The sequence below is a fragment of the Monodon monoceros genome, unplaced genomic scaffold, assembly GCF_005190385.1.
Source record: "Monodon monoceros isolate NGI ecotype Baffin Bay Population unplaced genomic scaffold, NGI_Narwhal_1 Super_Scaffold_11, whole genome shotgun sequence".
Taxonomy (NCBI): Eukaryota; Metazoa; Chordata; class Mammalia; order Artiodactyla; family Monodontidae; genus Monodon; species Monodon monoceros.
In genome coordinates, this window is record NW_021703767.1 from 93711900 (window position 1) to 93726191 (window position 14292).

The window sequence follows — 14292 nt, forward strand, 5'->3', positions numbered from 1 at the left end:
TCTATTTATCTCACAGAAGTAATTATCTGTTCACATGTCTGGCTCCACCACTAGAATGTAAACCCACATGATCAGGAGTTTTCCTCCTTAATTTTTCTCTGTACTTAAAACAGTGCTGGACATAAGCAAACTTCTCCATATGTATTTGTGGAACGATTGAGGGAACAATACTAAAGAAACCATAATTTTTAAATTGTGCAGCAGTGATAGAAATCTCTCTGTTGAGGTCTGTGTAGCACAGTCTTACACAAGGCTGACTGACTTGTGATGGCTTGTCATGACTATTATATACTCCAAATCTCATAGAGAAACGAGTCTCTAGTTTCATCTCTTAATTAAAAAAACTGAGCATTGCTACCTACGTCATCCTTTTCACAGGGCCTTCACACTCCCTCTCTCATCTGTCCCACAATGACCCTGCCAACTAGGATTCCTCCTCAGATTGAGCATGAAGCCCAGCACAGTTCTACAAGGTGATGTGACTTTCTGAGGGTGATGTATGTTGGTTACAGAGGAATCAGAATTAGCATCTGGGATTAGTGCCTGATTGTTTTGAAAGATGCTCGTCATCCAGGGATCAGTTTTATTGACTTTGAAGGCTAAGCAGGGTACTCAGGAAGAAAAGCTCTAGGCTCTACCCTTCAGGGGCAAAATCCAAGAAGAAAAGAGCCAGAGGCAAGCAGAGAGTTGATGTCACTCTGCCATACCATCATCTTCTCTTGATCCCCTGTAACCCCTCCTCTGTCCACCAGGAAGGAATAGAAAGATACTTCGATTATGCAGTGATGTGTTTCAATTCAAATGCCCTCAAATTCATCAATGTTGATGGATACTTCAGTCCAAAACCCTGGGTTAAGTGCTGTGGGAAACCAAAAGATGAGTGGGGCATCCTCTGCCATAGTGGATAATTGTATGAACAAAAAGGATTCCTATGTGAGCAGTATTCATACATTCATATATAAACTTACTTACTCAAAACGTATTTACTAAATGCCTACTGTGTTCCAGGCAAGGTACTAGGTGTTAGGAATACAGTGGTGAAAAGACAAGGTTTATGCTCTTGTGGTACTTCCATTTTACTGAAGAAGAATCAAGATAGATAAACATTTATTTGCCTTAAGGAATTTGCCCAAATAACACAGTGATTCAAGCTTCAGCAGTGTGACTCTAGATCCTTGCTCTTAGTCACCATCCTATTCTACCTAAAACCCCAGATTCCTGAAACAAAATAGGAAACCTCGTGTATGGTCAGGCCACTCAGCATGGCTGTTCTCTTGCTCTCCGTCCATCCCCTGCTCCACCAGGCCCTGCTTCACTCACATGACTCTCCAATCCTCTTAATTACTGGGCTTCATCAGTAACTGCCTGCATGCTTGCCCCCTGCCCCAGCCCCTGGTTTCCCTGGCAACTGATAAGCCCGCCTGATGTCAATTCCCCTATAAATGGTAGCCTCCTTCTCCCCCCAGGTGGGGAAGGTTGTTGCCATGATCTGCTTGCTGTCAGCCATCCATGGTGAGAACGTCGCTCCAGGACCTTTTGCTTCAGACATGTAAGAGCCCCTGTCCAGTATAAACCGTCGATGTCTCTGTCGCTGTATGTGGGCTCTTTATTTAGTGTCGAAGCTGAGCAACTACAAGGTTTGCAGGCCTGCGGTGGGTGGCCCAACAACTGAGCCAGCCAGGGGGCCGAGGAAGCTCCCGTGAGCACAGAAATGTCAGGAAATAAGGTCGGGGAACGGAAGGTTGCAGATGTGATCCTGGGGTGGCCGCCCACTAGCCTGTGAGGCCCTGTGGCAGCTGTCTACCATGACAGATGTCTTTCTCTTCCATTAGAGTGACGATATCCTGTTAACCTCAGAGTCTCTTTCCACTTTAAAAGTAGCAGCCCCGCGCTTGTGGCTCATCTGACTGCACGGGGATGGCTGGTGAATGCAGACAGAACACAAGGACCTGGATTATCTACAAAATGGCAGCGTACCCCCGACCCACCCCCGCTCAACGACTACAGGCACAGGCTTTAGGGATGTTAACTGAGGGACAGGATCGGGAACTGGAGTGGCCAGTTACCCGGAGGGTCTGCTTGGGCCTGTGGCAACGGCGTAATCTTAAGGGTGCCCTTGGGCTTCTGGTCCCACCTGAGGAAGGAGGCAGAGCCCTCATACAGTGTGATGGAACAGCAGCGACATGTGTCTACAATGCCACACAACAGGCGGAGGACGATACCAAAAGGCCCACCCGAGTCAGGGGGCAACGCGAAACACCACTCTTCGGGGTCGAGAACAGCTGTGTGTGGGACCTACGGGACCCACGGACGTCGATAGTGACCAAGGAACCCACATTATTGGCCGTGAGGTTCAGGAAAGAGCCGATGCAAATGAAACGTGCTGGCGTTTCCACGTGCCTTACAGCCCCACTGCTGCCGGGCTAATGCAGAGGGTGAGTGGGCCGCGTCAGCAGCAGGTGAGACGGGAAAGCCGCTCTCAACGTGTGGACACACCCCAGGAGCAATGGGCCCAGTGCCCATGCCACGTGAACCCAGAGGCCGCTAGTCCACGTCAGCCGAGTCCAGCTGTTGACCACCGAGGGATGTTGCCAACTATCGATCAGGACGATAAGTCGCTTTTGCCCTGGCCATGGCATCTACCCCCAGGGAACACATTATAAAACCGGCCCTGAGACTGGCAGGTAAGTCCCCGCGGGTTTGGGTTTGCTGCCTCGTGGGGAATAGGATTAGAAAGGGATTTACAGATCTCACCTGTCTCCTGCCCGGCCCCACCTGAGACCACTGAGGTAATGAATCCAGGCCCTGACTGAAGGAAGGCACCATCATATTAACCCCGTGGGCCTCTCCAGGATTCGGCACTGGCTGTAGGGACTGAGGGTGGAGAGGCGGGATGGTACTGCCCCCCAGGACAGGAGCCACAGGCAGGGGTGGTACTATCTCAGGATGCTGTTACTGCTTGTATTTTGTTTAATGGTCATGATCTTCCCCGCACTGTGCCTGTTATGAACATCTTACATTTTGTCCCTGACCTGAGTGGAGGGAATCTGTTCACGAACTGGGCACAGTGGTGGCCTCACTGCAAAACGAGTCTGAGTGCTGGGTCGACAGCGAGATGCCATTGTCATTCTCCTCTGGACTTTCAGGAAAAACTGACCTTATAAGCAGCTGGCTCCAAAGTTTGCCCACTTCTTGGACTCTTGATACTCCTTAGCTGCTATTGCCTGTATCGCATTTGTGGTGTTTGGTTGCAGCGCCCTCTCTGTACCTGACCCCAAGGGTATCACGGAAGAGAGGTGGGCCAAGGTTGCAAGGGTGGTGCAGGGTCTGTAGGGGTGGAGGGTATGGTCAGGCCACTCAACATGGCTGTTCTCTTGCTCTCCGTCCATCCCCTGCTCCACCAGGCCCTGCTTCACTCACATGACTCTCCAATCCTCTTAATTACCGGGCTTCATCAGTAACTGCCTGCATGCTTGCCCCCTGCCCCAGCCCTGGTTTCCCTGGCAACTGATAAGCCCACCTGACGTCAAGTCCCCCTCCCCCATAAGTGATAGCCTCCTTCTCCACTGAGTAGCAAAGTCTGCTGTCACGTCCTGCCAGCCGTCTGCTGCACATGGTGGGATGTCACTCCAGGACCTTTTGCTTCAGATATGTAGGATCCCCTGTCCAATAAACCATTGATGTCCCTGTTTCTGTATCTGAGATCTTCAGTCTCGAGACTGGGCAACTACAAGGTTTGCAGACCTCTGTAGGATGCGGCCCAACACCTGGTATCCAGGACCCAGGGACATCTTTGCAGAATTGGAAGCAAAACAAGATGTGTCATATTCAAAACAGATAAATTGGAACTTACCTCCAGAATTCCCATCATTTGTTATAGTCTGTCCCCAAATCTCCAGGTGGCAAAGTAGTAAACATCAGCTAATAAAACATGAGACATGGAATGGTGTGTGACTGTTCCCCAAGACCCACTCTGCTTATGATTATCAAATCGTGTGTGCTTGCAATTTCACAGTAATATCTCACTACTCTTAACAGCCTTTTTAGAAGTCTGCCGTTATCTTAGCAGGGGCAGGGGACAAATAAAAGCAGAAAAAAGTAGGATTTGGGAATGTGACAAAGAGCTGGATGCTACTTCTGACACTAAAGCCATTATCCTGGTCTCAGGTGGCTCATGTGGGCTCCAGACCTCCGACTCTCCTGGAGTAGTTCATGCACAAAGGAGAACACAGCATCACTCCTCAGGTGGGAGTCAACCTTGGTTGATGAGAAAGGCATCTTCTCTGAAGGAGTGCCAGTGGCTCATGTCAGCCTTAGGGGCCTAGCTCTGGAATATTAGAGAAGAAATCTAGCGATGGAACAGTAATGAAGTAAGGAAGGGAGTGAAGTGTTTGAGCAGAAGATTCTGTTCCCTTTGAACATGAAGACAAGCTGCCCATTTAGACCCTAGAAACAAGGGAGTACTGGGAGGGAGGTACTGAACAAATGATACTTAAAAAGGCACTGTTGACTCAGGGAGAGTTTTGTTTCTAAGTTCAGTAGTAACAACTCAGCCCTTTAAAATCCAAGAGGAAAACAGATATGGGCACAGGCCCCATGATCTTGGTGTGGCTTAGATTTCAATTCAGGCAGGATTTGTGACTTCACTGGGTGGTGCTAATGAAACACAGGGCATGTTGACTCATTTCTGCTTGACATTTAATTTGCTGCATGATTTCTAGCATGTTCTATCTGATACAGGTGTTTTCAGGATGGATAGATCATTCAAAAAATGCCTTATTTTTTAAAGAGGTGGTAATACTAAAAAGAAAGCAAAAAAGGGTAAGATCTAAGTGCTGTACAAGTTTAAACTTTCAACCCTATCTAATTCATGATTCTTTCAATCGTAATAGGTCATTTATGGACTCAGTGTCTACTGTGGTTTTGGCCTCAAGTTTAATATGCCTGGCAGAAATCCAGAGGGGGAAGATGAAGAGACTCAGGTAATTCTGGTTAATATGTATAAAAGGAAGACATAGTCATCTTAAAGCCTAAAAAATGGAAAGCTTTTTGATTTGCCAAAGCATAAAAATAATAGGATGTGATTGATTGAATTGAAGATTTACTTGGCAATAATGTGGCAAAAGTTTTAATAACCATTGCTATGTTTTAAAAGTGGTGGACAGTGACACATTATATCGTATAAACTTGCCAGGAAGTGGAGGAGAAAACGGAGGTAAGAACGCATCTGTCTAAGAAGTAGGTCAAATGTTTGTCCGGCATATGCTCTGAGAGAGAACCTGTGCTAGAGATGGGAGATAAACAAAGAAGGGTATCAGAAAGGAAGCCAGCAAGAGCTGGGCTCCAGAGCCAGGCAGGCAGCCTTGCAGGTAATTCCTAGCTTTGTTGCTCTGTGATGTTGAGGCTATTTTGATTACAGTTGCTGCATAACAAATTACCCCAGAACTTGTAAAGTGAAAGCCATTTCATTTTGCTCCTGATCTTATGGGGCAGAACTTCAGGAAGGGCTGCACTGGGTAGCTCTTACTTGGGGTCTCATGAGGTTGCAGTTAGACGTTGGCTAGATCTGCCATCATCTGAAAGCTCGAGGTTGAGCCAGATATGAGAGCAAGGTGGGGGCTGCTGGTTGGGAGTTCAGCCATGTTCAGGTGATGCTCCAGCATAGCAGCCTTTGGGATGGCAAACTTCTTACCTGTTGGTTGTTCTTTGCCAGAGCAAGTGTTCTAATGGAAGCTGGCGGTAGATGCATGGCATTTATAATGAAGCCTTGGAAGTCAGTCATTTCAATCATACTCTGTTGGTGGAAGTAGTCACAACCCCAGGGGTAGGGGGAATTAGACTCTGTCATTTGACTGGAGTGGCAAGGCCACATTTTAGAGGATGGGCGATATGGTTGTAGCCATCTTTCTAAAAATCTGCCACAGTGGCCTTGAGAAAAATAACCTCTAAAGCTTAGTTTACCTGTCTGTAAAATGAAAATAACAATATTTTATGAAAGATTATGATAACTAAGATCATCTATACCATTTTTCTAGATTCCACATATATGCGTTAATATACGATATTTGTTTTTCTCTTTCTGACTTACTTCACTCTGTATAAAACAGGTAACTAATGAGAACCTACTGTAGAGCTCAGGGAACTCTACTCAGTGCTCTGTGGTGACCTAAATGGGAAGAGAAATCCAAAAAAAGGGGATATGTGTATACATATAGATGATTCACTTTGCTGTACTGTAGAAACTAACACAACACTGTAAAGCAACTATACTCCAATCAAAATTAATTTAAAAAAAGATTATAACTAAAAGAATAACGCTTATAAGAGACTTAGCCTGGTACCGGAAACCCAGTGCATCTTTCATCAATGTTTGCTGTTAAGTCATGGAGCCCGGGGTGCTTACTCTAGCTCCCACTTTTACAAGACTAGGGTACAAAATCATGCCATATCTCTTTGTAATCTTCAAATTATAAGTACCTCTAACTCTCCTCTTACATATCCTTGAGGAGATTCTTTTCTCCTCCCCAGGGTCTGACCTCCTGTGACAATAGCAAAATATTCATTAAGGGGCTTCCCTGGTGGCGCAGTGGTTGAGAATCTGCCTGCTAATGCAGGGGACACGGGTTCGAGCCCCGGTCTGGGAGGATCTCACATGCCGCGGAGCAACTAGGCCCGTGAGCCGCAACTACTGAGCCTGCGCGTCTGGAGCCTGTGCTCCGCAACAAGAGAGGGTGCGATAGTGGGAGGCCCGCGCACCGCGATGAAGAGTGGCCCCCGCTCGCCACAACTAGAGAAAGCCCTCGCACAGAAACGAAGACCCAACACAGCAAAAATAAATTAATTAATTAATAAACTCCTACCCCCAACATCTAAAAAAAAAAAAATACTCATTAAGTCCTGGTCATTCACTTTCTTGACACTGCTCCTTGGGTCTCATCTTGGCCAGAGAAGTTTACTTACTGTGGTAGGCATTCCCACAAAGGCTGCTCAGCCTCTTCTGTTCTAAACCCTGTCTTCTCTGCCCAAGATCCAAACTATTCCTGTAGGCCTGAAGAGAATTCCTTGCCTCACTAAGAGCAGAGGTCCCTCCAAATAGTAGTTTTCTCATCACCGTCTCCTCCACTTCCACATGTAGCCCCACCTGCACCCATCCTTTTCTTCTCACCTTATGTCTCAAAACATAGACACACATCTCTGGTTTCTAAGGCTGAGTACCTCAGTCTTGCAGTCTGTTCCCATCCTTTCTCTCTTCTATGGAACATCGCTACACTGACGATGCCTTCTCTTATGGCTTCAACTGCTTCCTTGAGATTGTCACCTTCCCTTGAGTCTGTCAAATGCCAAAGCCTTTCCAAGTTACTAAAGCAAACTCAACCAGCTATGCCCTTCCTTCAGTCTTGCTTCCTGTCAAGCTGCTGTACTCTCCTCTCCTTCACCACCGGCCTCACTGGCTCCAAGTCCTTGTCACCATTCATTCTTTACTCCCTGTAATCTGTCTCCTGCTCTGTCTTTCTAGAAGCTGTTCTTGCAAAGGACTCTTGGGGCTTCCTGATTTAAGTTGCTGTTTTGAGGTGGCTTGTTGGACAATAGTAGTTAAGTAACACAGTGATCAGTCCAGGATCTTGACCCATGTGATGCTTGCAAAGCCCAGTCCTTCCACATCAGCAGGTCATGGGGAGCAAGGCTAATGCCTTCTTGTGGGGACTTTGACTTTCAAGAGAAGGAGTCATAGGAAATATTTAGAATTTTTTTTGTCTTTTTAAATCTGAAAGTCTTACATTAAGGAGTATTGTATGTAGAGGGAATGGGGGACAGAGTTTTAAAGGAATCACTTAGGAAGCATGTGCCTGTCTTCTACTTTCTTGTAATTTGCTCCCTGGCATAAAGGTAGTTGGGGATGTTTGGAGTCCAGATCAACACATTCTTTCACAGGGAGAAACTGAGGCCTAGAGTAGCCAAATGACTTCCTTCAAGTGTCAAACATGCTAAAATGCCAGGAATTTTGTACTCAGTTTTTAGGTATATATGGGTTTATTTTTATGTGTTTTTTTTAAAAAAATGATTGGATACATGTTTATAGCAAGTCAAGCCATACAGAGGTGTGTTTAAAAAAAAAATTCTCAACCTCCTTTTCTGCTTTATTACTGAGGTAATTGATTGTAACAGTTTGATAAACCTTCCATACTTCTTTATGCTAACATTTATTTTATCTTATCAGTGATAATATTTCCAGGTAAGTAAAAATGGTCTAATTTTTCCCATTTTTAAATTGATAGTTGATATATCTTAAAAGGAACCTCTTTAAAGTATACAATTCAGTGGTTAACATAACATATGGAACAAGGTTATGCAACCATCACCATTACCTAATTTAGAACATTTTCATCACCCCAAAAGGAGACTGACCCATTAGCAGTCACTTCTTAGTCTTCTCTTCAGTCCTGGTAACTACTTATCTCCTTTGTCTATATAGATTGCCCATTCTAGACATTTCATATACATGGAATCATACAATATGTAGCCTTCTGTGTCTGGATTCTTTCACTCAGCATAATGTTTTTCAAGCCTCATATTGGTAGCATGTATCAGTACATTCTTTATGGCCAAATACTTTCATCGTAAGGATAGGCCAATTTGTTTACCCATTCATCAGTTGGACATCTGGCTATTATGAATAATAGTTCTATGAGTATTTGTGTATACAAGTCTTATGTGTACACAAGCCTTAACTATTATTTCTCTTGAGTATGTACCTAGGAGTAGAATTGCTGGGTCATATGGTAATTTCATGTTTAACTTTTTGAAGAATTGTCAAACTGTGTTTCAAAGCACCTACAGCATTTTACATTCCCAGCAGTGTCTGAGGATTCCAATTTCTCCACATCCGTGACCATATTTGTTGTCATCTTGATTATAACTGTTCCAGTGTGTGTAGTGTGATATTTCATTATGGTTTTGATTTATGCTTCCCAAATGAGTAATGATGTCTAGTGTATTTTCACATGCTTATTGGCCACTTGCATATTTTCTTTGGAGAAATGTCTATTCAAATTTTTCTGGTCTGGTTTTTTTTTACATCTTTATTGGAGTATAATTGCATTACAATGGTCTGTTAGTTTCTGCTTTATAACAAAGTGAGTCAGTTATACATATACCTATGTGGCCATATCTCCTCCCTCTTGCGTCTCCCTCCCTCTCACCCTCCCTATCCCACCCATCCAGGTGGTCACAAAGCACCGAGCTGATCTCCCTGTGCTATGCGGCTGCTTCCCACTAGCTATCTATTTTACGTTTGGTTGTGTATATATGTCCATGCCACTCTCTCACTTTGTCATAGCTTACCATTCCCACTCCCCATATCCTCAAGTCCATTCTCTAGTAGGTCTGTGTCTTTATTCCTGTCTTACCCCTAGTTTCTTCATGACATTTTTTTTCATAGATTTCATACATATGTGTTAGCATACGGTATTTGTCTTTCTCTTTCTGACTGACTTCACTCTGTATGACAGATTCTAGGTCCATCCACCTCACTACAAATATCTCAATTTCGTTTCCTTTTATGGCTGAGTAATATTGCATGGTATATACGTGCCACATCTTCTTTATCCATTCATCCGATGATGGACACTTAGGTTGCTTCCATCTCCTGGCTATTGTAAATAGAGCTGCAATGAGCATTTTGGTACATGACTCTTTTTGAATTATGGTTTTCTCAGGGTATATGCCCACTAGTGGGATATCTGGGTCATATGGTAGTTCTATTTGTAGTTTTTTAAGGAACCTCCATACTGTTCTCCATAGTGGCTGTACCAATTCACATTCCCACCAGCAGTGCAAGAGTGTTGTTTCCTTTTCTCCACACCCTCTACAGGATTTATTGTTTCTAGATTTTTTGATGATGGCCATTCTGGCCGGTGTGAGATGATATCTCATTGTAGTTTTGATTTGCATTTCTCTAATGATTAATGAAGAGCATTCTTTCATGTGTTTGTTGGCAATCTGTATATCTTTTTTTTTTTTACATCTTTATTGGAGTATAATTGTGTTAGTTTCTGTTTTATAACAAAGTAAATCAGTTATACATATATATATATCCCCATATCTCTTCCCTCTTGCATCTCGGTCCCTCCCACCCTCCCTATCCCACCCCTCCAGGCAGTCACAAAGCACCCAGCTGATCTCCCTGTGCTATGCGGCTGCTTCCCACTAGTTATCTACCTTACATATGGTAGTGTATATATGTCCATGCCTCTCTCTTGCTTTCTCACAGCTTACCCTTCCCCCTCCCCATATCCTCAAGTCCATTCTCTAGTAGGTCTGTGTCTTTATTCCTGTCTTACCCCTATTTTCTTCATGACATTTTTTTTCTTAAATTCCATATATATGTGTTAGCATATGGTATTTGTCTTTCTCTTTCTGACTTACTTCACTCTGTATGACAGGCTCTAGGTCTCTCCACCTCATTACAAGTAGCTCAATTTCGTTTCTTTTTATGGCTGAGTAATATTCCATTGTATATATGTGCTACATCTTCTTTATCCATTCAACTGATGATGGACACTTAGGTTGTTTCCATCTCCGGACTATTGTAGATAGAGCTGCAATGAACATTTTGGTACATGACTCTTTTTGAATTATGGTTTTCTCCGGGTATATGCCCAGTAGTGGGATTGCTGGGTCATATGGTAGATCTATTTGTAGTTTTCTAAGGAACCTCCATACTGTTCTCCATAGTGGCTGTACCAATTCACATTCCTATCAGCACTGCAAGAGGGTTCCCTTTTCTCCACACCCTCTTCAGCATTTATTATTTCTAGATTTTTTGATGATGGCCAATCTGACTGGTGTGAAATGATATCTCATTGTAGTTTTGATTTGCATTTCTCTAATGATTAATGAAGTTGAGCATTCTTTCATGTGTTTGTTGGCAGTCTGTATAGCTTCTTTGGACAAATGTCTATTTAGGTCTTCTGCCCATTTTTGGATTGGATTGTTTGTTTTTTTGTCATTGAGCTGCAATGAGCTGCTTATAAATTTTGGAGATTAATCCTTTGTCAGTTGCTTCATTTGCAAATATTTTCTCCCATTCTGAGGGCTGTCTTTTGGTCTTGTTTATGGTTTCCCTTGCTGTGCAAAAGATTTGAAGTTTCATTAGGTCGCATTTGTTTATTTTTGTTTTTATTCCCATTTCTCTAGGAGGTGGGTCAAAAAGGATCTTGCCGTGATTTATGTCATAGAGTGTTCTGCCTATGTTTTCCTCTAAGAGATTGCTAGTTTCTGGCCTTACATTTTGGTCTTTAATCCATTTTGAGCTTATTTTTGTATATGGTGTTAGGGAGTAATCTAATCTCATACTTTTACTTGTACCTGTCCAGTTTTCCCAGCACCAGTTATTGAAGAGGCTGTCTTTTCTCCACTGTACATTCCTGCCTCCTTTATCAAAGATAACGTGACCATATGTGCGTGGGTTTATCTCAGGGCTTTCTATCCTGTTCCATTGATCTATCTTTCTGTTTTTGTGCCAGTACCATACTGTCTTGATTACTGTAGCTTTGTAGTATAGTCTGAAGTCAGGGCGCCTGATTCCTCCAGCTCCGTTTTTCGTTCTCAAGATTGCTTTGGCTATTCAGGGTCTTTTGTGTTTCCATACAAATTGTGAAATTTTTTGTTCTAGTTCTGTGAAAAATGCCAGTGGTAGTTTGATAGGGATTGCACTGAATCTGTAGATTGCTTTGGGTAGTAGAGTCATTTTCACAATGTTGATTCTTCCAATCCAAGAACATGGTATCTCTCTCCATCTATTTGTATCATCTTTAATTTCTTTCCCAGTGTCTTATCATTTTCTGCATGCAGGTCTCTTGTCTCCTTAGGTAGGTTTATTCCGAGATATTTTATTCTTTTTGTTGCAATGGGAGTGTTTTCTTGATTTCACTTTCAGATTTTTCATCATTAGTGTATAGGAATGCAAGAGATTTCTGTGCATTAATTTGTATCCTGCTACTTAACCAAATTCATTGATTAGCTCTAGTAGTTTTCTGGTAGCATCTTTAGGATTCTCTATGTATAGTATCATGTCATCTGCAAACAGTGACAGCTTTACTTCTTCTTTTCCAATTTGGATTCCTTTTATTTCCTTTTCTTCTCTGATTGCTGTGGCTAAAACTTCCAAAACTATGTTGAATAAGAGTGGTGAGAGTGGGCAACCTTGTCTTGTTCCTGATCTTAGTAGAAATGCTTTCAGTTTTTCACCACTGAGGACGATGTTGGCTGTGGGTTTGTCATATATGGCCTTTATTATGTTGAGGAAAGTTCCCTCTATGCCTGCTTTTTGCAGGGTTTTTATCATAAATGGTGTTGAATTTTGTTGAAAGCTTTCTCTGCATCTATTGAGATGATCATATGGTTTTTCTCCTTCAATTTGTTAATATGGTGTATCACATTGATTGATTTGCATATATTGAAGAATCCTTGCATTCCTGGAATAAACCCCACTTGATCATGGTGTATGATCCTTTTAATGTGCTGTTGAATTCTGTTTGCTAGTGTTTTGTTGAGGATTTTTGCGTCTATGTTCATCAGTGATATTGGCCTGTAGTTTTCTCTCTTTGTGATATCCTTGTCTGGTTTTGGTATCCGTGTGATGGTGGCCCCATAGAATGAGTTTGGGAGTGTTCCTCCCTCTGCTATATTTTGGAAGAGTTTGAGAAGGATAGGTGTTAGCTCTTCTCTAAATGTTTGATAGAATTCTCCTGTGAAGCCATCTGGTCCTGGGCTTTTGTTTGTTGGAAGGTTTTTAATCACAGTTTCAATTTCAGTGCTTGTGATTGCTGTGTTCATATTTTCTATTTCTTCCTGATTCAGTCCTGGCAGGTTGTGCATTTGTAAGAATTTGTCCATTTCTTCCAGGTTGTCCATTGTATTGACATAGAGTTGCTTGTAGTAATCTCTCATGATCTTTTGTATATCTACAGTATCAGTTGTTACTTCTGCTTTTTAATTTGTAATTCTATTGATTTGAGTCTTCTCCATTTCTTTCTTGATGAGTCTGGCTAATGGTTTATCAACTTTATTTATCTTCTCAAAGAACCATCTTTTAGTTTTATAGATCTTTGCTATTGTTTCCTTCATTTCTTTTTCATTTATTTCTGATCTGATCTTTGTGATTTCTTTCCTTCTGCTAACTTTGTGGGTTTTTTGTTCTTCTTTCTCTAATTGCTTTACGTGCAAGGTTAGGTTGTTTATTCGAGATGTTTCCTGTTTCTTATGGTAGGATTGTATTGCTATAAACGTCCCTCTTAGAATTGCTTTTGCCGTATCCCGTAGGTGTTGGGTCGTCATGCCTCCACTGTCATTCGTTTCTAGGTATTTTTTTATTTCCTCTTTGATTTCTTCAGTGATCACTTCGTTATTAAGTAGTGTATTGTTTAGCCTCCATGTGTTTGTATTTTTTACAGATCTTTTCCTATATTTGATATCTAGTCTCATAGCGTTGTGGTCAGAAAAGATACTTGATACAATTTCAATTTTCTTAAATTTACCAAGGCTTGATTTGTTTTGATTTGTGACCCAAGATATGATCTATCCTGGAGAATGTTCCATGAGCACTTGAGAAAAATGTGTATTCTTTTGTTTTTGGATGGAATGTCCTATAAATATCAATTAAGTCCATCTTGTTTAATGTATCATTTAAAGCTTGTGTTTCCTTATTTATTTTCATTTTGGATGATCTGTCCATTGGTGAAAGTAGGGTGTTAAAGTCCCCTACTATGAATGTGTTACCATCGATTTCCCCTTTTATGGCTGTTAGTATTTGCCTTATGTATTGAGGTGTTCCTATGTTGGGTGCATAAATATTTACAGTTGTTACATCTTCTTCTTGGATCAATCCCTTGATCATTATGTAGTGTCCTTCTTTGTCTCTTCTAATAGTCTTTATTTTAAAGTCTATTTTGTCTGATATGAGAATTGCTACTCCAGCTTTCTTTTGGTTTCCATTTGCATGGAATATCTTTTTCCATCCCCTTACTTTCAGTCTGTATGTGTCTCTAGGTCTGAAGTGGGTCTCTTGTAGACAGCATATGTATGGGTCTTGTTTTTGTATCCATTCAGCCAATCTGTGTCTTTTGGTGGGAGCATTTAGTCCATTTACATTTAAGGTAATTATCGATATGTATGTTCCTATTCCCATTTTCTTAATTGTTTTGGGTTTGTTATTGTAGGTCTTTTCCTTCTCTTGTGTTTCTTGCCTAGAGAAGTTCCTTTAGCATTTGTTGTAAAGCTGGTTTGGTGGTG

At 42.2% G+C, this 14292-nt stretch overlaps 1 pseudogene; it reads left to right on the plus strand.

Annotated features, from left to right (window-relative positions):
* Positions 1 to 2632: 2632 nt before the first annotated feature.
* LOC114890318 overlaps positions 2633 to 14292 on the plus strand; it is a 42372-nt pseudogene continuing 30712 nt past the window's right edge.